Genomic DNA, 26015 nt, shown 5'->3' on the forward strand with positions numbered 1-26015 from the left:
GCGGTACTCGTTCGCCAAGCGTCACAGCCCCAGCCAAGCGACCCTACACACAGGCCGATCTCGAAGGTGACAAGGCAGCAGCCCCCGGTGTCGACGAGCCGCCAGCAAAAACAGTCCAATCCCAGCGGTCCGCACTACATCCGCGGCCAAACCTTTCTTCGGAGAGGCGTGCAGCGGATAAAGCGCCCCCGCTGCCAGTTCAGCCGCTCGCTCCAGACGGACGCGGTTCCAACGACGGCGTCTAGCCGCGCGCTAGACGAGGAAGGTAAGCACCATGCTTTCGGTCTTTTCACCCTTTATGAAAATGGCGCCTGAAACCCCTTTGCGAATAGCCACGTTAAATGTAAGGGGATTGGCAGCAAAAAATAAGCAGAGCCAAGTACACCGCCTGCTAACCCACGAAACACAAAAAGCGCTAATAGACGTCTAAAAAAAGTCTCGGAAAAAAAAGCTTGACATCTAGAAGAAGTTTCACCTAAGCAGTTTTTTAGACTTAGACGTTTATTAGCCCTCTATTAGCTCTGCTAACGCTACGCTTGTATACGGCTAGAAAACTTCTGAGGTAGAACTTTTCTAGAATTTTTTTAGACGTTCCTTTTTTTTCCGAAATGGGTGCCTGTATTATTTTACGCATTTCAAGACTGATTTTAGTGCTGCCTTTAAACCCTCTAAAGCTTTAAAAATGTTATAGTTCATTTTTCTGGTATACACCACTCAAAAATGAACTCAAAACTGATTTGCAATGACCCGAACAATGAGCCCACATTACAAGGGATGTATGGCTGTAGTAATGAGCCATAAATGCATGTGCTAGCACACTTTTCAGTCACTGCGTTACTCTTTATTGAATCCAGTGCATATACAACCACACAAAAAAAGAAAAGGATCAGGAAATTAATGTTAGAAGCCACGGAGGAGGTAGCTTCACTGGTTTGGCTGACGTTGCAACGGTAAGCACTTGGATGGCGGGAAAGTGTCGAGCAGCAACCAATTGTTAAATCAAAAATTCATTCGGCCCCGGGCCTTGTTCACAACGGATGCGTTGATGAGCAAGTTGCTGTGATGTGGATGGCACTGAAGAGCTCGCTAGGTGTTCCAAAAATCGCTTTTCTTGCAAGGAGGATGCCAACTAGACGGTAACAAAGGGAAGTCAAATCCAGCTCTGTTCAGCAGCCTGCAGAAGTGAAAAATATTAGAGTAACCAAGAGCACAGTCAGTCAGGTGCATGTAGAATGGCCAATGAGGAGTCGGAAGAAAATAAGACCAGGAAATGGCAAGGAGTGACAGCACAGGCAATAAAATAAGCTAATTAAAAACATAGATGCATATGATGTCACTGCAAGCGGCATTTCAGCAGAGTGCTACGGCTCACCATAAACTCAAGAAGTCAATCACTGTGGAGGCCTACAACAGAAGCAAAATCCAAACAGCGTGCATGGACACTGAAAGCCAAGCAGTCAATAGCAAGTGCAATGCCTTACTGTGATGCACACTGTACTCATAGAACCTCCTAAGCTGCATCTTGCAAACAGGCTTTCTCTTACCTGCGGGATGTGGCTGAATCAAAAGTGGTTGATGTTTGACATCTTGCACCATCGCATGAAAACATAGCAGAGATGCTGCTGTCCTGGTAATGCCTGCATCACTTCAGTATACACCAGAGATGTGTTAAATCTTGGACCTTAACTTGACAGCCACACAGGGCACATCTGAAAGATAAGACAAATAAAAGTGCGTGTGTATAAGGTTTCTAACACTGCATTGCCAAAGAAGCCCTTTCTAATCTGTACGATGGAGCTCAAACAGTGGGCAAGAGATTGCTTACACCACTGCAAGAGATTACTTACACCACTGCACAAGAAGCATTAGTCCAGATTCCCACCTCAGAACTGAAACAATCTCCAAGCCAAGTCGTCTGAACAACCAAGTACAAGGTGCTGCTATTAATTTGCGTGAAACTAGACCAGGTCCTTGCTCCTCCGGCCAACAGTTGGAGTTCTAAAGGACAAACAAATAATGGGGCTTGTGGAATGAACATTAGCAAAGAGCCTAGGCCTATACAAGAAATCATGAAGTGAAAGAAAAGGAAGGAGTTGCAAAGCGTGCTTACCAAAACTTGAGAAGTTGAGCAGGCAAGGAGGTCCTCTGAAAACCACTGTTGAACAGCCTGTACCCAAAACGAAATGTACACAGTGAAGTAGGGACAACGCCAGTTGTGCACGGTGCAATGGTTTTCCAAAAAATAAAAGCTGCCATGCCTGCAAAGAGCCGTAGTACTTCACTGCAGTGTCAAACAGCCTGCACACATACAGAGCAGCACCCCTGAGTAAACTACCTTTGTGCCGGGGCTCTCAATCGCAATTAAATAAAAGCTTGACGCAGTTAAGATAACCAAAGCCTTTTTAACGCGAGTTTCACTGACGGCAATCACAGCAAGGAGAATTGGAGCACACAGGTGGCCAGATGAGAGTCCTTGGCAAGAATACCGTTCACCTTGTCATCGCCTTGGTAAAGAAAGCAACTCGCATGCGATAGCAGCGTAGTTGTATCCACTTAACAAAAGCTCAAATACATGCAAATGCCCTGTTTTAATACATTCAACGCTGCACTTTGGTATGTAAAACACTGGCTGATACTGTTTTGTGATTTGTAAACCAAAGGTTCAATCAGGCGCGTTAGTGGCTTAGCCGGCAAAGCCGACACTTTCACCACAGAAGAGAAATGGAAGGTTACTTACTTTTGCGGAAAACGAGGCTCACATCTCAGTGCAACACTGGTAGTAAACGATACCGCAGAAAAGGGGGAAAATGCAAACTGCAGCGGCGTGAAGTGCCAACCAGCGCGGAAAAAAGTGCGCAGCGAAACGTACTACAACGTGCGCAGCCTCCGCTTCGCGCGCGTAGCTATCGCTAGCCTCTGCAACGCCAAATGGCCAAATGAAATACTAAATTTCTAAACGTAAAATAAACAAATCATCAAAGAACCAAAAAACGAATTGAATCTAATACTTTCATGTAAAACTAAGCACTTGCAGCTTCCACTAAGATTTTTTTCTGCTTTAAACGACTAAAATCACTTTGGCAAACTATCCTGCATCGCCACAGTGCGGAGCGACACCAAGCAGCAAGCTGCAGCGTGACTATTCTACTCAAGAAAGATTGCCTCCAAGATACGCCGCCACGAAAAGATAGCGCGCGGGTGATCTGCGCGATAAACCGCGCGAGCGAGCTCGGCGAAGGCGGCGAAGGCAGCGTGCGCTGCGCCTGTCAATCCGCATGCTGCCGCCAGCTAGCCGACGCGTAACAGAGGCGTTCGCAACATGAAGCAAAATTTTTCACTCGCGTCGGCTTTCAGGGCAATTATATGTTACCTAAATCCAGCCTTACGAGTGGCGGGTTAGCTGCACTCGATGTGGAACGTGATTCGGGCTCCGTAGGAGAAAATGCGCTTTCTGTGTTCGAATACAAAGAGCGGTCTTTGCACCGGCGCGCCTGCTCTTCGAAACGTCAAGCAGGAGAGCCATCTAATTTATGTGCCGTGATTTACAGCATGTTTAATCCACGGTGGCAACTCTGCTGATTACTGGCGCATCTCCTTTACGTGGTCTCAAGTTCCACGTCTTAGAAACAAGTCTAGAAAACATCTGACTACAGATCTTTCACAGAAGTTTCACAGCAAACGTCTGACTGCAGATGTTTAAGAGACGCCGCAGAGGAAACTTCTTCTTGTCGACATCTATGAGACGTTTGAACACAGCGCAAGACGTTTGTAGTCATTTGAAGCTGTTCCGAGACGTTCGTAAGACGTTTTGTGTTTCGTGGGAAGTGACCATGATATCGACGTGCTTGCCGTGCAAGAAACAAAGGTTGATGGGGAGGAAGAGACCGGGAGCATGGTGCAGCGTTTCACGGCTAGATTTTACGCCACTGTGAGCCACGCGGTAGGGACATCGGCTGGGTGTGTATTGCTTGTCAAAAAGCTGCCTGGACTGATTTTACTGGCTCACTACTCATGTCTGTCAGGACGGTGTGTTGTAGCCGAATTTGCATATTCCAATGCTGAGTGGCGCATTATTTGTGTGTATGCTCCTAACATTGTTGAGGAAAGAGCAGTGTTTTTCGAGAATGTTATGCAGCAGTTAAGTACGGAGAGGCAGATTGTAATGCTGGGCGATTTCAACTGTGTACTGAATGCTCGGGACAAAACCAGCACACGCGGCTTCAGAGACAAGAGTACTGATGTGTTGTGCCAGTTAACAAGCGAGTGGAATATGAAGATGTGGCTGAGTACCTGGGGGGAGCGCGTGCCGTACAGTACACGCACTTCCAAGGTTCGAGCCACGCGCGCCTTGACAGAATTTACGTGTCGCTGGTTTTGATTCCCGTATGCAATGAATACCAAGTTGTGCCCATGACATTCACGGATCACTGCTGACTGTGTGCTGAGTGAAATGCGTATTCGGCACCAAAAAACTAAGGAATGCATTTAGCTGGGAGTTTTGGAAATTTAACAACAAATTGTTCAGTGATGAAGCCTTTAGACGGGCTGTACTGAATGAACTCATTAAAGTAAGGCCGGGCACGTTGCACGAAATCTGGAAGCAATGGGAGATGTGCAAAGAACACATTAAAATAAAAGCCATTGATAGGTCCAGTTGCCTGCGGTACCAGGAGAAAATTAAAGAAACCCAGCTAAAGGCTTTGCTGGAAAAACTACATGAGCAAGAATGTAAGGCACCCGGCAAATGGATAGAAGATATTAGGAAAATAAAAGAACAGCTAGCGTTGATGGAAGAAGACAGATACCGAGGAGCGTTAGTGAGGGCAAGGGCGGAAAGTTGGAACATGGGCGAGACGCCCTCGAAAAGATCACTGGCATTGGAAAAGGCTCATGCAGAGAAAAATCACATTGATAAGATTGCATGGGGCGGCATGCTATCGTCAGATGACGAACGTATCAGACAAGGTTTCTTCCAATATTATCAGCAGCTTTTTAACAAACAGGAGATCGACATAAACGTGTTCAAAGAAAAGTTTCTTATGGCCATGCCACGACTAGACGAGGACACGAAGAAAAGATTAGAGATGCCAATCACAGAACTCGAGGTCGAAAAAGCAATCGATGCATGGTTTAAATATGGGAAAGTCGCCTGGGCCAGACGGCCTAAGTGCAGCTTTCTATAACCCAAGCAACCACCGATATCCTTCGGATGGCCGACAGAGGTCTATTTCGGATGTTCTGTACGTCCGCTGAACATCCGCAAACAGCCGGCAGACGTCCGTCGGCCGTCCGAAAGGTGGCCAAAGGTATACGGTTCGCCCGCCGACGGACGTCCAGCTGAGTACGTCCATTGGCGGATCTTTCTCGAATATTCGCATATATGGTGCATGCGTGCTTTTTTCACTCCGCGCAATGCAATAAAACCAAAAACAATTTGATGCATAGCACGCATATTTTATTGTGGTTGATGATACATCAGCAGAGCAATGGGTTACATTCGGAAAATTTCTTAAATGTGACTCTTCAAATGTGGCAAGCTTGGGACACACATCCGTAATCTTCCCACCCACACGATTTCTGAAAAATAAGAACGCGGCAAACATCAGTCATGTGAAACAAATGTCACAATGCAGTAGCCCAAGTAGAAACATTGGAACCAATTAACAGAAGTGTTTAATGCTGCAAGTATAACAGACAATGCGCTTTAACAAACACCTCAATAAATATAAGGCAATAACAGCTCTCACTTTTCCACACCATATTTGACAATGTATCTGTTCTTTATTTATTTTCATGGGCCTTAGGGCACTAACCTGCGCAGCACTGTACGCGACTGTGCACAGGGGCGCGATTACGAGTTGCTCAAAATCGTCTCAATCGGAAAGTGTCTCAAAAAGTGTCTCATTTGCCCCGTTCCTATTGGTCGGTCGTGACCAGCGGCCATATTGGTTTTTTGCGTCACCGGCCGACGTCAGAAGTGCGCCAGAAGTGGTGACGTTGCTTGCCTAATTATGCGAGCCGATTGAGACGATTTTTTGAGACTGGAACGAGTGGTCTCAAACCGCTCGAGACAGAAAATGGCGGTTGTTTACATGGCCGGTGGCCGCGCGAGCAGCGGTGTAAGAGGGTGCATGAAGACGGTTTTGACGTGCCGGACGAGTTGTTTCGACGTGTTGACATAGGAAGGAGCATAATGGCTGTGCGACGAACTCGGGCGTTGAACTTGGAGGTGTGCGGGTGAGTGCGCGGTCAGTGGAGCGGCAAGTGCCTGTGCGCGCCTTCGCCGCCGGTGGGTTTCAAGACACCGTAGGAAATGAAGTAAACGTCGGCGTAGCCCAACCGACTGTGCAAGTGTTTGCGGTGAGTTGCGGAGACCACTGTCAAAGTTAAGTCGCAGAAGGTGCGCGCTTTCCGGCGAGACCCCTCAAGACAAGGCGGCGGCGAAGGTGGACTTCCTTCGCATAAACTTTCGCCACCGCAGTATCCCCGGCGGCGTCATCCGAGCATCATCCGAACGGAACGGCACCACCAACACGAATATCAAGTGCTTAACCCGAAGCGGGCGGCATGAGTTGGTTACGAGGCGGAAGAGTGATTGTTGCCGCAGTGACCGGGCGTGCCGGCTCTTAATTCCCGCAGTGAGATTGCAAGCTCCCATCAGCTGCACCGGTCTGCTTCCGTATGTCGGCAGTTGCTGCAGTGTGATTATTCATGGTCGCCGGGTATTTTCTGAACAAAAAAAAATATAATCACGCATCGCCCTTGGAGCACATTTGCCATCGATAGCAGCAAGGTGAGTTCACACTGGCGAGTCGCGGAGGTCGCGCGACAGGCTTAAATCGATTTATTACGCTCCCTCCCCGCTTTACATGTGCTTCGCAAACCGTAACTAATTGACCGAAATCGGTCGCCTAGAATACTAGCGCGACGATTGCAACTCGCCGGTGTGAACTTGCCTTGAAGCTGCCTTCGCCGGTTTTCGAGCCAAGCGCTCCTTCCAAATTGTTCTCGGCAGACTCGTAGCAATCACTGCCTTTAAACAGATTTTTCCGCGCACTTAAGACGTCTGCGCAGTACTTTGATTCTGCGTAATGTGTAAAAAAAGAGGACAGCCGTCGAATCAGCTGATTGTTTTTCTGGCTGCCATGTTTACGATGGCTGAATATGTGCGTGGAGGGATAAGGCTGAATCGGTTGAATCAGGCGGCAGCTCACGCCGCCTAGCCGCCGCTACCGACGCTTTTCCAGCGTCAGCGCACCCTCGCGGCAGCAAAAGTGACTGAAGAGCAAAATTAATTTCAAAATTGAGGACGCTTCTTCTTTTGCTTCATGTCGTTGAGTTTGAAACATAGTTTGTTAGCGAAATAAAACATTCTTCAAATTATTAACGGCGTGTTTACAGCAAAACTTTAGTATACGGTCCCTTATTGCGCAACTAAATGCTTCCTGGGTGGAACCCTACTATTAGACACCACAACCTCGCTGCTAATTGGTTGATTCCGCGGTCAACAACTCGCGGTGTCGTCATTTTGACGTCAGAGTCTCAAAATTGAGACGAAAACTCGTAATCGCGCCCCAGAAAGCCGCAAAGCTTCCGTTGCGAACCACTGCGACCTCACGTGCTTCCTATGGTCTGCCTTTCGCGCGTTGTCACTCTTTATATAAGCACAGTGAACATAGCGATGCCTTAAAAATTAACAAGATGCGAAAACACTCCGTCCCGCAACTTTGAAGAGGAGTGGGAATTAGTCGCGCGAGTTGAGGGCTCCCGCAGCTGTGTGATGTAGGCTCCCGAAAGTGTGAGAACAGCACACACTTGGGGAAGCCATCTCCTCGCGCTTACTGCTCCCACTGTCCTGTGAACGAATGTTATATGAGCATGCTGCATTGTCCTAGAAGCAAAGTTCCAAGAAGTGTACTGGATACATACCTTCGTAGGCAATCACATGTGCACTAAGCCTTCTTTACACCAAGGTCGACGCAGTACGGGATTCCGGTGTTCCAGAGGCGCTTCCCGTATCTTTCGAATTGCTTAAGTTACATACAATTTTCGTCCACAGACCGAACAAAGCCACATTTTATAATAACAGAGCTATAAAGATCTGCGCGACAACACTACGCGACATATCAACAACAGCGCTACGGAGCCGTACTGATGGATTGGATTGCTATGACCGCGAACTGACATCTATGATGATGGTGATAGCAGAATGCACGGGAGTTTTGATGCTTACGAATGGTTTCAATGGCAAGTTTAGCTAGCAAAACAGTGTACATGTCGCGCAACTCCTCTAATTTGGAGAAGTCTTATAAATATAAAACTAGTCATTGAGTTCTTGCAAAATTCTGCAACACCTGATCTTGACAGTGAAGGCGCTCAAAAGGACAAGGACGACAGAAAAGGAAAGACATACAAAGCGCTTACTTACAGGTAGGAGTGGAATCGTACCAATTTACAAACGTCTTCGCGTCAAACCCTCCAACTGATGCAAATAAAACAGTATACATACACGAAAGACTCGAATTTTCTGTGAAATAAAAAACGTCCATACTCATGGCCTGGGAAAATACTCGACCTTACATCCTTCGGACGTCCACCTTGTCTCTCATGCGGATATACAAAAGTGGACACTGTCCGTACGTCCGGCGGATGTAAGAATACGGATATCCGAAATCGGATTGTGTTCGTACGTCCGATGGACGTCCGATCTCGGCAAAGGACGTTCGGATCTAGCTCGTACGTCCGACGGATATCTGTGGTTGCTTGGGAAGGGGTTTAAGAACGAAATAGCGCCAATATTGACTGCGTTTTTCCAAGAAGCGTACGAAATGAACAGATTGCCGCTGTCATACGGGTTATCCCACACTATTCTAATTCCCAAGACAAATAACGAGGAAAAACTCCAGCAGGTCACAGCTTACAGGCCAATTTCCTTGACTAATGTCGATTATAAAATATTAATGAAAGTGCTAGCAAGGAGACTGCAGTCAGTAATTCAGGATATTGTCGGCCCTCATCAAACGTGTGGGATAAAGGGGAGATCAATTATGACTAACATACACACGGCAAGATCGGTTCTGGAGTGTTGTGATCTGACTAATTAATGTGTGGCCATCCTCCAACTAGAGCTCGAAAAAGCATTTGACTGTGTAGCCCACGAAATTTTGCTCGGTATTCTGGACCACGCGAATGTAGGTTCAGTAATCCGAGAGGGCGTGGCCATGGCGTACCGCGGCTGCACTACGAGATTGATTATAAACAAGAGTCTGGGGGCCCCCATTCGGGTGCAACGTTCGGTACGCCAGGGCTGCCCCCTCAGTCCACTTTTGTTTGCCATTTACATAGAGACACTATGTTTGAACATTATTAAGAACGAGGCTGTTAAAGGTTTTAGGTTGCAGGCAGCTGAAGTCAAGTTGCTTGCGTACGCGGATGACCTAGCGGTGTTTGCTCTGAATCAGCAGAGCATACGGGAGGCTGTTGTGTCTGTTGACAGTTTCAGGAAGGCAACCGGAAGTAAAGTGAACTCGGCAAAGTGCCAGGGACTTTGGCATGGGGGTTGGCCATCAACCCCAGATCTTTTTGCAAATGTGACTTGGGTAACTATCCCCCCAAAATACCTAGCAGTGCCACTAAATTGCTACCGGGACAGTGATATGCATATTGGAAAGAACAAGCGAACGAACTACGGGAACAATCAGATAGATGGAAGGGGGCACATTTATCAATCTTTGCGAGAGCGACGGTGTGTAACTTGTTCTTTTTAAGCAAACTGTGGTACGTCATGCAAGTTTTGCACTGTTGCCGGGCAAATGTACAGAAGATACATCGCATTTTAGTTGTTTTTGTTTGGTTCTCGACCTGGGAACGGTGCCGACGGACGAATTTGTTTAGACGTGTGAAAGATGGTGGCCTTGGGCTAGGACATCAGTTTCTGCGCCAGCTTGTAAACAGGTTTTTCTTTTTTCGAGATGTGCGTGACCCTTTTTTGAGAACTATGTGTCAACTAAGGTTAACCCGTGTTTTGCCTGATTTTGTTGTGGGAACAAATTATTTTTCCGGAAGAACTTTAGTTACTTCAGAGAAGTTGCTGATAGCGTTAAATTTCTTGTTGTGCGTTTTTCGAGAGAATATTTAAATGACGTGAAGCGGAAAGAGCTATACGGAGATCTGTGTGATGTTGTTCTTCCAGTGCCAATGTACAGAGCTTTGTACGATGGAGGCCCCGGAGGGGATGTTCTGAAAAGAGTAAAAAGAATGCAAGTACAGCCAGGAACCAAAACTTTCTTCTTCAAGTTACATACAGAAACAATATCAGTTAAAAGGTGTTTAGAGGGAAGGGGTTTATTCCTACCGTGGGGTTCGCGTTGCCTAATGTGCAAGTGTCCCGTAACAATAGACCATGTGTTTCTTCACTGTTGGGAGGGGGTGTTTTAAGGATGAAATTCTTTTAGCTCCCGTTGTCGGCAGTGTGGTGACGTCACGCCGAGACCGAGAGCCATCATCCGGGCTCTGAAACGAGGACATCCGGGCACCGTACGAGACTTAACGAGATTTAACGAGACTCTCTAAGCCCTCCTACGCGACCGGCATTCAAGCGCCGGTTGGTCTCCAAACGAGTCACAAAAAATAACTGCTGCCAGGCCTTCTCAATGTTTATCAAGATATCAGTCGAGCTCTGCGTTTGATAATGCACGGAATTATAATTTCCGATTTCTAATAACGCGTGCAAAAAGCACATACATGCCACATCCGGGCACCATACGAGATTTAACGAGACTCTCTAAGCCCTCCTACAGGACCGGCATACAAGCGCCGGTAGCTTCGCGCCGAACGGGTGGTGGCGTTCCTCCCTTCCTGTATGGTGCGGTTCGGGTGTCCACCGAGATGACAGGTGGTGGTGGTGAAAACTTTTATATTGTAAAAAAGAGTTTGGGAGCCACAGAGTGGCCCCACTACATGGTCGGCGTCCCTAGTCCGGGACACCGCACGACGAGGCCCCGTCTCTCGCCCGTTTCACCAGAGCCCTTTGGGACTCAAGCGAGGAGCAGTTGAGGAGGGCAGTCTCCCATGCCTCTCTGGAAGGGGTAGGGGAAGGGGGGAGGTGGGGATTTTGAGTACATGCCCACACCATGTGGAAGATATCACAGGTCTCCCCACAGTGTGGGCATCGCCCATCCGTGTTAGGATCGTAATGTTTTATTATTGCAGGACAGAGTAGAGTACCTGTCTGCAGGCGCCTTAAAGTTCGCTCCTCCGTCTTACTCAGCCCTTTTGCAGGGGCCGGGAAAAGGCGGTGGTTGTCGCTATAATGTGTTAATATTTCCCTGAATCGCAGCAGCGGCTGGTTAGTCTCCGAGCCAGAAGAGCTGGGATGAGGAGCCCGGTGAGTAAGCGCTCGGGCAGCCGCGTCAGCGGCCTCATTACCTCGTAAGCCCTGGTGGCCAGGAGCCCAAATGATTCGTTTGGGTGTTGGATCAGTGGCAGTCCGTCGTAGAATACAAGCAGCTAAGGGGGAGATCTCCCCTGCCAAGTAATGTTCACATGCTTTTCGGGAGTCCGTGATGATTATTCTCGAATTGGCGTGGGCGGCAGCAAGCGCTATCGCTACTTCCTCGGCCCGCATTGAATTCGGGGCTCGAAAGGAGAGTCCATCAACGTGCATTTCCTGGTGAACGACAGCGGCCGAGTAAAATCCCGTGGGCGATGGCCCTGCTACGTCTACATAATATACACCGGGTCGGGAGCCGTGTTGTCTCTCAAGAGCCCGAGCCCGCGCTTGTCGTCTGTTTTCATGCATGTCGGTGTCCATGTTACGGGGGAGCGGGGAGACCCAGAGCATATGGCGCCATAGTACTGGGATACGCTCCGCCTCCTCTGGAGTGCAGTCGTGTTGGATGTGTAAGCGGTTTAGCAGGCGGCGCCCAGGAGCCGTCTGCGTGAGCCGCGCGTATTGGTTCACGAGGTGGGCCTCCCGCAGCTCCTGGTAGGAGTTTAGCACCCCCAATGCCTTGAATTTGGCATTAGAGGTAGCCACCGGGAGATCCAGGGCTCCCTTAGTTGCCTTGCGGATGATGACGTCTATTCGCGCCTCGTCTTGCTTAGTAGTGCGGAGATATGGCACGGCGTAGAGGATCCGGCTAGTCACAAAGGCATAGACGAGCCGAAGCGCGTCCCTGCCCCGCAGACCACCCCGCTTGTTGGAAACGCGGCGGATCATGCGCCCTACCTGTTCGCCTACTCTCTTGAGTTTCGCAATAGTGGAGTCCGGTCTGAGTCTCTGGTGAATGAAAAGGCCCAGGATACGGAGCTCCTCCACCTCTCTAATAGGACCTCCTGACAGAGAGATGTGTATTGCTGTCCTATCCTTTGGGTTCGCTCTGACATGCAGAAGCTCTGATTTCGCTGGAGCACATTGGAGCCCACAGTCATTAGCATACGCATCGACTATGGAAGCAGCCTGCTGAAGGCGGTCCTCCATGTCTCCAAGGCTCCCCTGAGTGGTCCAAATTGTAATATCATCTGCATATAACGCGTGTTGAATGCCTTCCACCCGGGCCAATTGGCTTGGGAGGCGCATCATAGCAATGTTGAACAGGAGCGGTGATAACACTGCTCCCTGAGGGGTACCCCGTGTTCCCATCATGTAAGGGCCGTATTCCTCGCCCTCAATCCGAAGAAAGGCCTGGCGATTAGACAAGAAATCTCTTACATACGCGTAGGTCCTAGCCCCACAATCGGTAGAACTCAAGTTGGCCAGGATGCTTCCGTGTTTCACATTGTCGAAAGCCCCTTTCAGATCAAGGGCGAGGATGGCTTTGTCATTGTGTTGCATAGTTGTGGGTCGTATTACATCCCTGTGCAGCTGGAGAAGGACATCCTGTGCAGTCATGTGAGGGCGAAACCCGAACATGGTGACTGCAAAGAAGCCCTTACTCTCCAGGTATGGAGAGAGGCGATCCCGTACCATCGTCTCCATAAGCTTGCCCGCACATGAGGTCAGTGATATGGGCCTCAGGTTGTCCGTATTCACGGCCTTACCTGTTTTAGGGATAAACGTCACAAGTGACGTTTTCCACTCGGGAGGGAGTGGACGCCCGTCCCAGATCTGGTTGATGTATTCTAATAAATGAAGGTAGGCTGAGTCCGGTAGGTTCGCCAACAGGTTCACTGTTATGTGGTCCCGTCCCGGAGCCGTACCCCGGCGCATTTTTGCTAAGGCCGCCTTAAGGTCGTGCAACTCAAAAGGGGCATCGAGTGTTTCATTAGGCCTGCCAGAGTACATGTACTGTTGCCCAGGCGGGTCCTCCATACGACAGAGATATCTGTCGCACAGAGTGTCCGCAAGTTGCGCCGTCGTACCTTGATACCCTTGCAGAGCCCGCCGGAGCTGCTTTTGCGTCTCCCCTCTCGTTTGGGAGGGGTCGATTAGACTGCGAAAGAGACGCCACGTCCCCTTCGAGCTCATCTGATGAGCTGCGGCGTCGCAGCGTGCTATCCAATTTGAATCTGAGAGCTCGGCAGCATACGCTGCAGCCTGCTCTGTGAGTTTGGCTATGCGGTCGCGTAATTTGCGATTAGTTGTCTGCTTTTTCCACCGTTTAGTTAAGCTCCGGCGCGCCTCCCATAAATGCAGGAGGTGGGTGTCCACTGCGGGGATCTCTTCGGTGGTTTGTAGTGTTGTGACGTGTTGTTTCTGAATGTTGTATATGTGGTTAGCCCATTCCGCGTAGCCGCCGGAAAATAGTACGGGAGGGATAGTGTGATTCCGGAATTTGTGCCAATCGGTCAGCTTGGCCTGACCCCATTTTTTGCGCGCTGCCTTTGCCTCGAGTGTAATCCGGAGAAGGAGGTGATCGCTGCCTAGAGAATCTCCCAAGTTCTCCCATGCAGCCGCTCTAGCATTTTTAACGAGAGAAAGGTCTGGACACGTGTCGCGGGTTACCGAATTCCCCACTCGAGTGGGATACGCCGGGTCCGTGAGCAACGTGAGGCTGAGGGTGGAGATGAGCTCCGCCAGCTTACGTCCTCTTGCCTGTTCGAAGTGGTAGCCCCAATGAAGGCTGGGAGCATTGAAGTCTCCAACGATCACTAGAGGCTCTTTGGCTGCCAATTTTATCGCGCGAAGGAAGATTTCATTGAAAGTTACGCGCGGCTTACGCGGAGGGCAGTATATGTTAAGGATATGTATTGACGGGTCGCGGCGTCTGAGAGGCAATACTCGGACCATTGTATATTCTTGCTCGGTACTCAAGTCTAAGTCGACCTGAACCACGGTGTAAGCCTTATTCACCAGGATGCACGTAGAGGGGCCCCCCTGAAAGGTGCTGTAGCCTGATAATTTAGCGTCTATGCCGGGCTCCTGTAGGGCAATGAGCGCCGGCATGTCACCTAGGGACTGCAGGTAAAGCTGGAGGTGTGACCGCTTTTTCCAAGATCTGAAACCCCTGCAGTTCCATTGGATGATCTGGAATTTTTCAAAGTTTTTTAGCATTCCTATTACATCTGCTAGCCATCTTGTCGTATTTATTTAAGGGTGATCGGAATAGCTCTGGCCGGAAGCCGGCGCAACCCCAGTGAGGGGCCGCACCGACCCACCAGCTGCCGAGCCTGAACCATGTTCCTCCGCTGCCTGACGGAAGGCTGTCTTACGTTTGAGGTGATGGGATTCGCAGCTTGTGGCGTTCTTAATTTGGGTGCTGACCCAGGGCTGCACGGCTTTAAGGACCGAGTCAGTGACCTGGGCCATAAGGTCGGGAAGTGCTTGCGTTAAAGCTGCCTTGAACATATCCTGGAAGGACTCGCTGACTGCTGACATGATTTGGTTCGGGAGGGCCGCCACTTGCTCCTCCAGTTGCTCGGTTTGGCGCTGCAGTGCCTCTAGGCCGGCGACGCGACCAGCTGATCCAACTACCGTGTCCCCGCTCTGCCGCGAGACGCTAGTGAGGCAAGATGTTACGGATGATCCGTCATCCTCGTCGTCTGGCTCAGCTTCTTGCATTGGTTCAGATGACCCGGCCTGTTTGGCCTCTAATTCCTGAATTTTGCGCGCTAGAATTTGGTTCTGGCGCCTGAGCTCCTCTACTTGCTGCTGTAGGGCGGTTTCGGTAGGGGAGGGACGGGTAGGGTAGGGACGGGTAGTGGGCCCGGAGACTGCCCTACTCCAACTGCTCACCTGTGGTTGGACGGGTGCCAAGGGCGGGAAGTCCCTGGCGTTGAGGACCGGGGGCGCCGCCTGGGTCGCGGACTTGACAGGTTTCGATGGCCCGGTTTTGGCCTTGGTTTCCTGATCGGCTGACGCTTTCTTGGCCTTGGGCGGAGGAGCCTGCTTGGGCCCCGTCTTTGTCTTCGGTTTGGATCCTGATGGGGAGCTGGGTTTGATGGGTTTCCGGAACCGCCCGGCACAGCCAGGAGCTCCGGTAGGGTGGCCGCCTCCGCAGATGAGGCAGCTCGGAACGCAGTCATGTTCCGCCGGGCCGTTAGGAGTGGCATCGGGAACCTGGACTCCGCAGCGTTTGCAGCGCCCCGGCTGCGGTCGCGGGCACGCATCGGCCCGATGGCCCACTGTGCCACAGCGGTGGCATGCAGGCACTGTTTTCTTGTACAGGCGAACAGGGAGCCGTTCGTAGCTGTACAACACCGTCCGTGGCACCTTAGTCCCCGCGAAGGTGATCACCGCAACCGGGGTTCCCCCCAGCTTGCGCACAGACACCACATTTGGTTCCGCACAGAGTTTTCTTTTAACGGTTTCAGACGTTTCGTCAGGCGAAACACTCACGACGCCGCGACAGAACGCACCGGAGAGTTTGGGGTGTCCCCGGAACGGTAGCTCGCGTTCCCCAACCCGCAGCACAACATCCCGGAGTAGCTTCTCCGCGGCGTCGACTGATTTCAACGCACATACCAGCACGTTTTGGTCCCAAACAGGCCACACCGCAAGTCCTGCATTTGCGTCGTCCCCGAGGATGCTGCGGATTGCAGCGCCGGCTTGTCCGGGACCAAAAGTTGCTCTGAGGTCGACCGTGTTTCGCGGTTTCAGCACCACGACGATGTCGTCTTTTTCGATACGCGGCGTGTTCTGCGGCCGCCACCGGAGTTGCCTGGAGCGCTTCGAGGTTGCGTTCGAGGTTGCGTTCGTAGAGCTAGCCGGCGCCTGTTGCTGGGTGGCACCAGCACCAGCGTCCCTCGATGCAGCCGCCGCGTTCTTCTTTCCGCGCCAGACGCGGACCATATCTTCAAGGTAATCGTCCTCGGTTGGTAGAGGATCCTCGCCTTGAGTAGTACCCTCGGATTGGTTTGTATCCATTGTTACGATCCGCAAGGACTGTGGGTCGTACCCGGTGACGTGATTTGGAGCCGCCGAGGCCGAGGGATCGCCGACCGGGGCCATCGCAGGCCCCGGCGCCGTTAGGCTTAGCACCACCGCGGCGTGACGAAAGCTTCAAATGACCGAAAAGTGGTCGAAAATTGGCCCCACCTTAACAAACGTGGTGTAGACGGGTGCCGCTGAGGTTCCTGGAGACGATAATACCAGGCTTGCAGGGGAAAAAGTTGGTGTATCGCAATTGATTGCGATTTGTCACGGAGCCGACGCGGTATGCGACCGCTCCCGTCACCGACGCTAGCGCCCCCCCATCAGATACGCCCACCCTCAACATCAGATACGCCCACCCTCGACACTCGCCTGGCCCACCTTTGGGAGGCCCACCATAGCATCCTAGAGCGCTGGAAGGGGCAAAAGCTCAATCGGACCCTTAAAAAGCGGCTGGCCGCGCTGCAAACACAAATTACTGAGCACGCTGAGGAGCTCTGCCGATCAAACTGGGGTCAGATTTGCGACAGTTTGGCTGGCAATCTGTCCTCCAAACGTAGCTGGCAACTCCTCCGTCACCTAATTGACCCCACGCAATCCAAAACAGCCACACAACACCACGTCACACGCCTTATACACAAGACCGGCCTTTCTCCTGACGCACTCATTAATATACTTAGAAACACACATACAACTCCCGGTACCTCAAACCCCCTGCCCCCCTATACAGGCGCCCCGAATGCCAACCTCGACGCAGAGATCACGGAGACAGAAGTCAGAGCGGCCCTCCTGACTCTCCGTTCTAACTCCACCCCAGGAGTTGACCGGATCTCTAATGCCATGCTCCGCAATTTGGACGATCAATCGATCGCCCAGCTCACGGAGTACTTCAACAAATGCTGGCAGGAGGGCACTCTTCCCCAATCATGGCGTCACGCCAAAATCATATTCATACCAAAGCCCCACAAACCACTTACACCCTCAAATCTCCGTCCCATTTCACTAACCTCATGCCTAGGCAAGCTTTTCGAACACGTCGCACTCGCTCGACTCACCCAACACATGGCGGAGCAAGACCTCTACCCGCACAGCATGGTGGGCTTCCGTCCCCATCTGTCAGCACAGGACGCCATGCTCCAACTCACGCAGGACATTTTCGACCCCCTCATTCCGGGTCACACAAAAGCTGTCTTAGCCTTGGATCTCTCCAAGGCCTTTGATCGCCTGGACCATCAAGCGATCATGGCGGCTCTCTCCCCCTTGAACATAGGTGAACGTATGTACACCTATATTCAAACATTCCTTACTAACCGCACGGCCGAAATTCACTTCGGTCCCCACATCTCCCCCCCATACACCCTTACTGGGGTCGGAACCCCCCAGGGGTCCGTCCTCTCCCCTTTCCTCTTCAATGTCACTCTCATTCCCCTTGCCCACAAGCTACAAACCATCCCTCACCTTCGGCATACACTCTATGCCGATGATATCACGCTATGGACCACCCATGGCAGTGATGGAGACATAGAGAACACCCTACAGTCCGCAGCTATCCTCACCCAAACGCATACGCGGAGTATCGGACTCTCCTGCTCACCGGAGAAGTCGGAGCTCCTCATAATCCGCCCCACAACACGAAACTGTCCCACAGCCTCCATCACCGTGACACTGGAAAACCGGCCCATCCCGGAGGTAAACACTCTCCGGGTACTTGGCCTCCACATCCAGAACAACGGGAAAAACACACTCACCATACGGAAACTCAAGCAGACAACTGTGTCGATATCACACCTAATCCGCCGCGTTTCTGCACACCACCGGGGCATGAAGGAGCATGACCTATGTCGTCTCATTCATGCCTTCGTCCTCAGCCGCTTTATCTTCACGCTCCCCTACCTGAAACTCCAGGCTAGGGAAATCTCCACCCTGGATGCCATGATTCGAACAGCATTTAAGACAGCATTACACCTACCCCAAAATACCTCAACCGAAAAACTCTTTCAACTAGGCCTGCACAATACGATAGGGGAGCTTATCGAGGCCCACCGACAGACACAATACATACGTCTCGCGAGAACCACCACCGGGAGACACATCCTACACACCCTCGGTATACGCCTACCAGTTACCGATCCCACACAGCTCCAGGTCCCCCGCCTCATTCACCGCGATTTATTTATTAAACCTCCCCCCAAAAACATGCATCCCACCTACCACGAACCCCGCCGCAGAGCTCGCGCACGGGCACTCCACAAATACCATGGCACGGAACCGTATGCCGTTTGGGTGGATGCCGCATGCACGGGCGAGGACGCGGTTGTCGCCATCACGAACCCCTCCCTCCAACCAATTGCCACACTTCACATAACCCCTACTGCCACTTCGGAGGAGGCCGAAGAGGCCGCCATTGCCCTGGCCATCACCCGCACGGAGGCGCGATATATACTGTCAGATTCCAAAACTGCCATACTAAATTTTGCTCGCGGGAGAGTTCACGTCCCTGCATTTCGCATACTGGACTCCCTCGCCGCGCACCCGCCCCGCCATGTGGAGCTGATATGGGTGCCTGCCCACTCCGGGAATCCCGGAAACGAGGCCGCCAACGCTTTAGCCCGAGCTTCTCTCAACCGGGCACCGGCGGCCTCCGACCTGGGGTTCTCGCGGGAGCGCATGCACTCATTCAGTGAAATGACGCAGGCCTACAAAGCCGAGCGTCGGCTCTACCCCCCACCTCATCCTTCCCTCGACAATTACCATCAGACACTTTGGAGGCGGCTCCAAACACGCACTTTGCCCTCCCCTTATATACGCTCGCGATATCACCCAGTCCACACGAACCCTTCCTGTACCCTCTGCCACCACCCCAAAGCCACCCTCGACCATATTCTTTTCCTCTGCCCGGCGGATCCTCCCCCGCGGGGCCTGGAGCACCTTACCTCATGGGAGGCTTGGGAGACCCTACTGCGCTCCGAGGACCCGGCCAAGCAAGCCATCGCCACCGGCCGGGCTGCCAGCGTCATGAGCCTCCGGGACATGAACGTTTGAGTGCAGTGGGGCCGTGCGGGGGCCCAAGGACCGACGTGTCCAAAACTCCCTTGTTACAAATAAAGTTTTCATCATCATCATCTTTCCTCAAAAAGCGTTTCGTTCAAAGGGCAACGCATCGCGCAGAACGGGTGGTGACGTTCCTCCCTTCCTGTACGGTGCGGTTTGGGTGTCCACCGCGATGACAGAGAATTACTGCTCCATTTCCTGTCCTCAAAAAACGTTGCGTTCAAAGGGCAAGGCATCGCGCCGAACGGGTGGTGGCGTTCCTACCTTCCTGTAAAGTGCGACTCGGGTGTCCACCGAGATGGCAGAGAATTACTGCGTAATTTCCTTTCCTCTTAAAGCGTCGCGTTCAAAGGACGAGCTCGCCGAACGGGTGGTCGCGTTCCGCGGACTGTCTGGCAGCGCTACAACACGCTGTCGCGTTCCACTCCTAAAGGCGAAGCTTAAGCGTCATTAATTAGCAATTCATTAGTATTTAGTCATTAATCAGTCATTACCCATTAATCAGCAATTTGTCATTACTTCGTCATGAATTATGTGTGACGTAATCCAGTGGTAACATCACCAGTGTAACATACGCAAAGTGGTGCTGAAAACGCTTTCGCCTCTACGCACTTCGGACAGTTTCGAACGCGCTGCATATACATTCTTGTCAGGCCTGCGTCTCGTCGTGTCCGCGTGCGCTTCGCATTATGCCCGTAAACATTTCATGCTTACTCTACTCTCGGTTACGGGAGAGGCAGAGATTTTTTTTTATTTGCCTGATGTCGTCGATCCATTTATCAGGCGATTCACTTTCCTTTTCTAGAAGTTTTGCAAGCATACATCTTAGATTGCGTTTGTTTAGATTCTCTTCGTACGCAATGACACTAGACCGTTCAACTACTTTAACTTTAACCTGTTCTTTGCAAAGTTCCCGCTGTCGCCATATTTTAATGCGGAAGCCTTTAATGTCTCATCGTTGTAAGCAGGAGTTGTCGACAGAAATGTCACGCTTTTCAATTGGTCGAAATGGTCGGGACGTCACAGCGCTCGAATTGCAAAAGGAGCCAATTGTACTTGGGGCTAGTTACTATGAAACCAATTAGAGGAATGTTATGGTGATGCTCCAGTTAAGTGCGACTCAGTTTAGTTAATTAGTTAATTAACGAATTAGCCTAATTAACCTTTCTAGTCCAACCAGAGAAATAAATAAAACCGAGAAGGAAATTGGTCGAGTGAGTTGGATAATCGAACCAGGGTCTCCGGAGTGCGAGACGAGCGCGCTAACCACTCCGCCATGCCAGCTCGATGGTTTGGAATGACCAAAGGCGCGTCTAGTGAATACGGTGTCTTCGCTCACTCCCATCTTCCTCCCTTCCCTTACGCGAGGTTCAGGTGACCAAAGAGATATGCGAGACAGATACATTTCCTTCCCTTAAAAACCAATTTACTGGCATGCAAGGCGTGGAGCCAAATGGGCGATGGCGTTCTGTGGACTCCCTGGCAGCGTTGCAAGACGCTGTGTTCCACTCTTAAGCGAAGCTTAACATCTTAACCACATATCAGTGACACAAGCAGCAACACCGCTTTTAAGACTGCCGCGGCTGCTCCGAACTCCATGCCCAACAGGCATTGGTAGCTAGAGCCCGGGCCGCTGCGGAAGCTACAGGGATCCCGGACTAGGGATCCCTCCTAGTGTTTGTAAGGGGCGGGCCCTTCCGGCTCGCCCCATCGACCTCTCACTGTAAATAGGAATAAAAGTTTTCCTCCTCCTCCTCCTCCTCACCGCACTTTAGGTCAACAAAGTGCCCCCTTGAATTTTTTTGGGGACGTTTTGCAACGAACAATTAAAAAAGAGCTGCCGCTTCATCCCTACGGTATCAGATATATGGCAATTGAAAACCAGGACGGGTTCCCGTTTGATCAGGTAATGCTCTGGGGCCTCCATAGTATATGGCGCCCCAGAATGGCGGGGTATTACTGCGATTCTGACGCCTGACCAGCCCGCATGTATTTTCGGGAAAATGTACGTAGATTTGTGGAAGTAATGAAACCACAAGCATGTGTACCCGATTGGCTACCCAGGATGGAAAATTTGACTCTGTTGAGAGAATTTTAAACTTGACAAGGCCTGCCAAGAAGATCTGGCAGGTTGCTGGTTTTCAAAGTTTGGTGTCTGTAGTTTTTGTGTTGTTTTCTTGAAGGCAATAAACAAAAAAAAAGAAAGCGCATGCTTCGCTTACACCTGGACTACGCTGTGCATCTGCGAGAGCGCCTGAAACAGGTTGTAAAGGCAACAGAAGCGCCGCTATAGCTCAGTGGCAGAGCGCTGGTCTCGTAAACCAGCGGTCGTGAGTTCAATCCTCACTGGCGGCTCGAGGTTGGTGTCACTCTCTTTTTTCTCTTTTTTTTTTCATTAGATGAACTTCCGTGCCTTAACGACTCCTGCAAACTGAGAATAATTGGGCGCGACTCGGCGACGCAGAAAGCGCATGCTTCGCTTACACCTGGACTGCGCTGTGCATCTGCGAGAGCGCCTGAAACAGGTTGTAAAGGCAACAAAAGCGCCGCTATAGCTCAGTGGCAGAGCGCTGGTCTCGTAAACCAGCGGTCGTGAGTTCAATCCTCACTGGCGGCTCGAGGTTGGTGTCACTCTCTTTTTTCTCTTTTTTTTTCATTAGATGAACTTCCGTGCCTTAACGACTCCTGCAAACTGAGAATAATAGACCTCTCCCTCGAGTAAACAACGTGACGTCACGGAACGCACGTGCAGCGACTGCAGCGCTCTCCTTCCTAGCGGCGATGGGCAAAACGCTCCCTCTTCGGCTGGCATCCAACGCTCTCGTACGTGCCTCGGAAGCGATGGAGCTGTCAGAGTACGCGAAATCACTGCCTGAAATCGCCCGGCAGTGATATGTTGAAAAGTTGAAAGTCGACGGGAAACAGTACCCTGACCCCTTCGTTTTGAAGGACTGGAGAAACGACCCGAAATTGTGGCCAAACGTGGCGTTTTGCCGACATATACGTTTATCTCGTTCAGACGCCTGGCCCTTACACTACTGAGAGCATGAAGTGCTACCGTTCGCTGAAGGCGTACGTTCTTGCCGCGGAAAGGCACGTGCGCCAAGTTTTGGCAGCCGACTTTATAGGGAAATTTATAGGGAAAATCATACTGGCCCTTAATTTTTTGGCAGAAAGCTTATTGCATCCGTGGTGCGAGCATGACCGCCAGCCACACCGCAACGCATCCTCCGTGAGTGACAAATAAATCCACTTCTGTTATTAAGGACGCAGCGCATACTGGTACATCAAATGCCATTTGCTTACTTTATGTGGACAAAATTACCATAAATACAACACGGCGCTCTGCACGGGCCACAAGCGCACGCGTAAACGCATCCAACTAGCGCCTGTATTATAAACACGCGTGCACTAGCAACGACGGAGAGCCTTCGTAATGAAGGACTTTTGTACTTGAACAGCGTTTTCGCTTCATTGTCCGCTCAAAACGACCACACTTCTTCATATCTGCGCTGGGATTTCTCTTCTTGAATGAGAAAACGCTGGGCACCCGGTCCGGTGGCCCGGCAACGAGGACGGGGCGCCTGCGTTGGCGGATAAGACGAGAAAAAAAGTTCACAGTGCCATTCACCTCGCTAGCTCTTCAAAATCAGCAAGTGAAAGAAAGGAATGCTTCCCACCAGAGATGAAGTGCGCTCCGCGTATCCTATCTGCCGGTCTTGGCTTTTATTTATCTCGACGCATTGCGTGCACCCACACCTTCAGGAGATTCTCGTCCCGCGCAAAACGAAAAAAGCGGATGCCGGTGCCTTTCTTGGCACGGTTAGTGCATCCCACGGCACAGCAGCTCGTAGGCATCACGAGACAGGGTCGAGGCACGGGTTCCGGCGCCCGCACTGCGATAGCTTCCTTGCTCGCTCAGCAAAACTATACGGGATCGCACGCAAACGGAGGACTGTTTTGCCCATCGGGTTCCCGGCTTGAGCCGGAAACGTCATCGCTGTGACGTCACTCGCCTCGCGTGACGTACCCGAGGAGAGGTCTATTGGGCGCGACTCGGCGACGCATAAAGCGCATGCTTCGCTTACACCTGGACTGCGCTGTGCATCTGCGAGAGCGCCTGAAACAGGTTGTAAAGGCAACAAAAGCGCCGCTATAGCTCAGTGGCAGAGCGCTGGTCTCGTAAACCAGCGGTCGTGAGTTCAATCCTCACTGGCGGCTCGAGGTTGGTGTCACTCTCTTTTTTCTCTTTTTTTTTCATTAGATGAACTTCCGTGCCTTAACGACTCCTGCAAACTGAGAATAATTGGGCGCGACTCGGCGACGCAGAAAGCGCATGCTTCGCTTACACCTGGACTGCGCTGTGCATCTGCGAGAGCGCCTGAAACAGGTTGTAAAGGCAACAAAAGCGCCGCTATAGCTCAGTGGCAGAGCGCTGGTATCGTAAACCAGCGGTCGTGAGTTCAATCCTCACTGGCGGCTCGAGGTTGGTGTCACTCTCTTTTTTCTCTTTTTTTTTCATTAGATGAACTTCCGTGCCTTAACGACTCCTGCAAACTGAGAATAATTGGGCGCGACTCGGCGACGCAGAAAGCGCATGCTTCGCTTACACCTGGACTGCGCTGTGCATCTGCGAGAGCGCCTGAAACAGGTTGTAAAGGCAACAAAAGCGCCGCTATAGCTCAGTGGCAGAGCGCTGGTCTCGTAAACCAGCGGTCGTGAGTTCAATCCTCACTGGCGGCTCGAGGTTGGTGGCACTCTCTTTTTTCTCTTTTTTTTTCATTAGATGAACTTCCGTGCCTTAACCACTTCTGCAAACTAAGAATAACTGGGCGCGACTGGGCGACGCAGAAAGCGCATGCCTCGCTTACACTTGGACTACGCTGTGCATCTTCGAGAGCGCCTGAAACGGGTAGTAAAGACAAAAAAAGCGCCGCTATAGCTCAGTGAGGATTCTACTTCCGGCCACCGAGCGTGACGGACGTGTGTATCATGGGCTCCCAAGGAGCGGATTCAGCGGCCCAGCCGGGCCGCGGTATCAGGAGTACGATCAAACCGAACGAGGACTACCAGCTGATTTTGCCGCATTTGCCAACAGGTTCGAGCGTTTTGCATACTGTTTTTTTGCATGGTGACGTCCAAGCCAGGCCATACCGTGTTGAAAACTTTCGTGACGCTCTTGAGCGTCTGTCATTGCTGCCGGAAGTGGTTGCCCTCGGGGCATACCAGACGAATCATGTTTGGGCCGTGACATTCTGCAATGAAGAAGGAAAAAACAAAATGCTACAGGCGGAGGCGTTCAACGTCAAGGACCACCGCTGTGTGGTCATTGACCCACGCAACCAGGGCGTCAGGCTGAAGCTGTTCTGGCTGCTACACGGCGTGCAAGACGACGACGTGAAGGCAGCTCTGGCGGCTTTTGGAAAAGTGACCGACATAACTCGGGACAAGTGGAGAGTCAAAGGCTGCGTCGACAAGTCGTCAACTACACGCTCAGTGACATTGAAGCTGAAGGTGGGCGTCACCATCGAGGACTTACCGCACCAGTTGCGTGTTGGAGAGGATGTCGCACTCGTCCACGTTCCTGGCAGAGCTCCGCTCTGCCTCCGGTGCCGCGGCACCGGACACATACGTCGGGAGTGCCGTGTGCCACGTTGCGGGCTCTGTCGTCGCTTCGGCCACGACGACGCCCAGTGCGTGCGAACATATGCTACCGTAGCTGGTCCTGGTCGTAGGGATACTACAGAGGAGCATATTATGGACGAAGTCGACGCGGTAGAGGCGACCCGTGAGAGTCGGGAAGAAGCAGTACCGAAAGGCATAGCCTCAGAAAAAGCAGTGCTTCCCACGGAACATGAGGCTGCCAACTCAGCAGAACCATCTGTGCCTGACACCAGAACTGAGGCGGAGGCGGGAAAAGCAGATGATGCTTCGGTAGGTGCACCTGAGACGGTTTTGGAACCGACCGACGAGAAGGACATTGACACGGAGATGCCCGCGGCGTCAACTTTGCCGGCGAAGAGGACGCATGACGAAGATGATGACAAGGCGACGAACTACGACGGGACGGAGCATGAGGAGCCTCTTCCCAAAGCGCCTCCTGTTCGACGTGCGGCCTACAAGCCCAAGCCGAACGTCCCTCCTGATCGTAGGACTTCGTCGGCTGCCCCTCCGCCTTAGCGGAGGTGCCTTGCAGGGTCTCCGTGTTGGTAACCCGGTCTTCGATCGGGTTCAGTGCTGACACCGCCGTACTTTGCAAGCTGGAAGGATTTTTGATGAGGTGAGCTGCAAACCGATGTCACTTTGAGAGCGGCGAATCCCAACCATTTAGATGGCGCCTCAACTAACATCTAGCTTGCGTATTGCCACACTGAACGTGAGAGGTCTTTCTGCGCGAAGAAGGCAAAATCAGCTTAAACGTCTCTTGTTCGAAAACGAAATCGATCTGTTGGCTGTTCAAGAGACAAAAATTGAAAGTGAAGAGTTGACAGATGCGATGGCAGAAATTTACCGTGCACAGTTCAGTGTTTGCGTGTGCCATGCAAAAGGAAAGTCGGGAGGGTGTCTGATTTTAACTCGAAACGGCAAAGTCGCTGTGGAAACTGTATTTTCCTGTGAAAGTGGCCGGATTGTAGCATGCGATTTTTACTTT

The 26015-nt window shown here is 51.4% G+C and overlaps 2 long non-coding RNA genes and 4 other non-coding genes across 7 annotated transcripts; 4 read left to right on the forward strand and 2 right to left on the reverse strand.

Annotated features, from left to right (window-relative positions):
* Window positions 1-819: 819 nt before the first annotated feature.
* On the reverse strand, window positions 820-3063 carry LOC149345068 (uncharacterized). 2 transcript variants are annotated; one of them, XR_016283245.1, is made up of 5 exons: window positions 2738-3063; window positions 2111-2258; window positions 1848-1998; window positions 1545-1709; window positions 820-1174 (listed from the first exon to the last, which is right to left on the reverse strand). It is a non-coding gene; the product is annotated as an uncharacterized LOC149345068 (long non-coding RNA). The 2 variants fall into 2 exon arrangements; XR_016283244.1 differs by having other exon boundaries at window positions 2111-2167; window positions 2738-3058.
* Window positions 3064-5611: 2548 nt separating this feature from the next.
* Window positions 5612-19434, reverse strand: LOC149345069 (uncharacterized). Its single transcript, XR_016283249.1, has 2 exons — window positions 19246-19434; window positions 5612-10239 (listed from the first exon to the last, which is right to left on the reverse strand). It is a non-coding gene; the product is annotated as an uncharacterized LOC149345069 (long non-coding RNA).
* Window positions 19435-21646: 2212 nt separating this feature from the next.
* Window positions 21647-21718, forward strand: TRNAT-CGU (transfer RNA threonine (anticodon CGU)). The gene has a single exon. It is a non-coding gene; the product is annotated as a tRNA-Thr (tRNA).
* Window positions 21719-21908: 190 nt separating this feature from the next.
* On the forward strand, window positions 21909-21980 carry TRNAT-CGU (transfer RNA threonine (anticodon CGU)). The gene has a single exon. It is a non-coding gene; the product is annotated as a tRNA-Thr (tRNA).
* A 1532-nt stretch (window positions 21981-23512) lies between these two features.
* Window positions 23513-23584, forward strand: TRNAT-CGU (transfer RNA threonine (anticodon CGU)). Its single transcript has one exon. It is a non-coding gene; the product is annotated as a tRNA-Thr (tRNA).
* Window positions 23585-24034: 450 nt separating this feature from the next.
* On the forward strand, window positions 24035-24106 carry TRNAT-CGU (transfer RNA threonine (anticodon CGU)). The gene has a single exon. It is a non-coding gene; the product is annotated as a tRNA-Thr (tRNA).
* Window positions 24107-26015: the final 1909 nt, after the last annotated feature.

This window comes from Amblyomma mixtum, chromosome 5, assembly GCF_055824585.1.
Source record: "Amblyomma mixtum isolate Tamu chromosome 5, ASM5582458v1, whole genome shotgun sequence".
NCBI lineage: Eukaryota > Metazoa > Arthropoda > Arachnida > Ixodida > Ixodidae > Amblyomma > Amblyomma mixtum.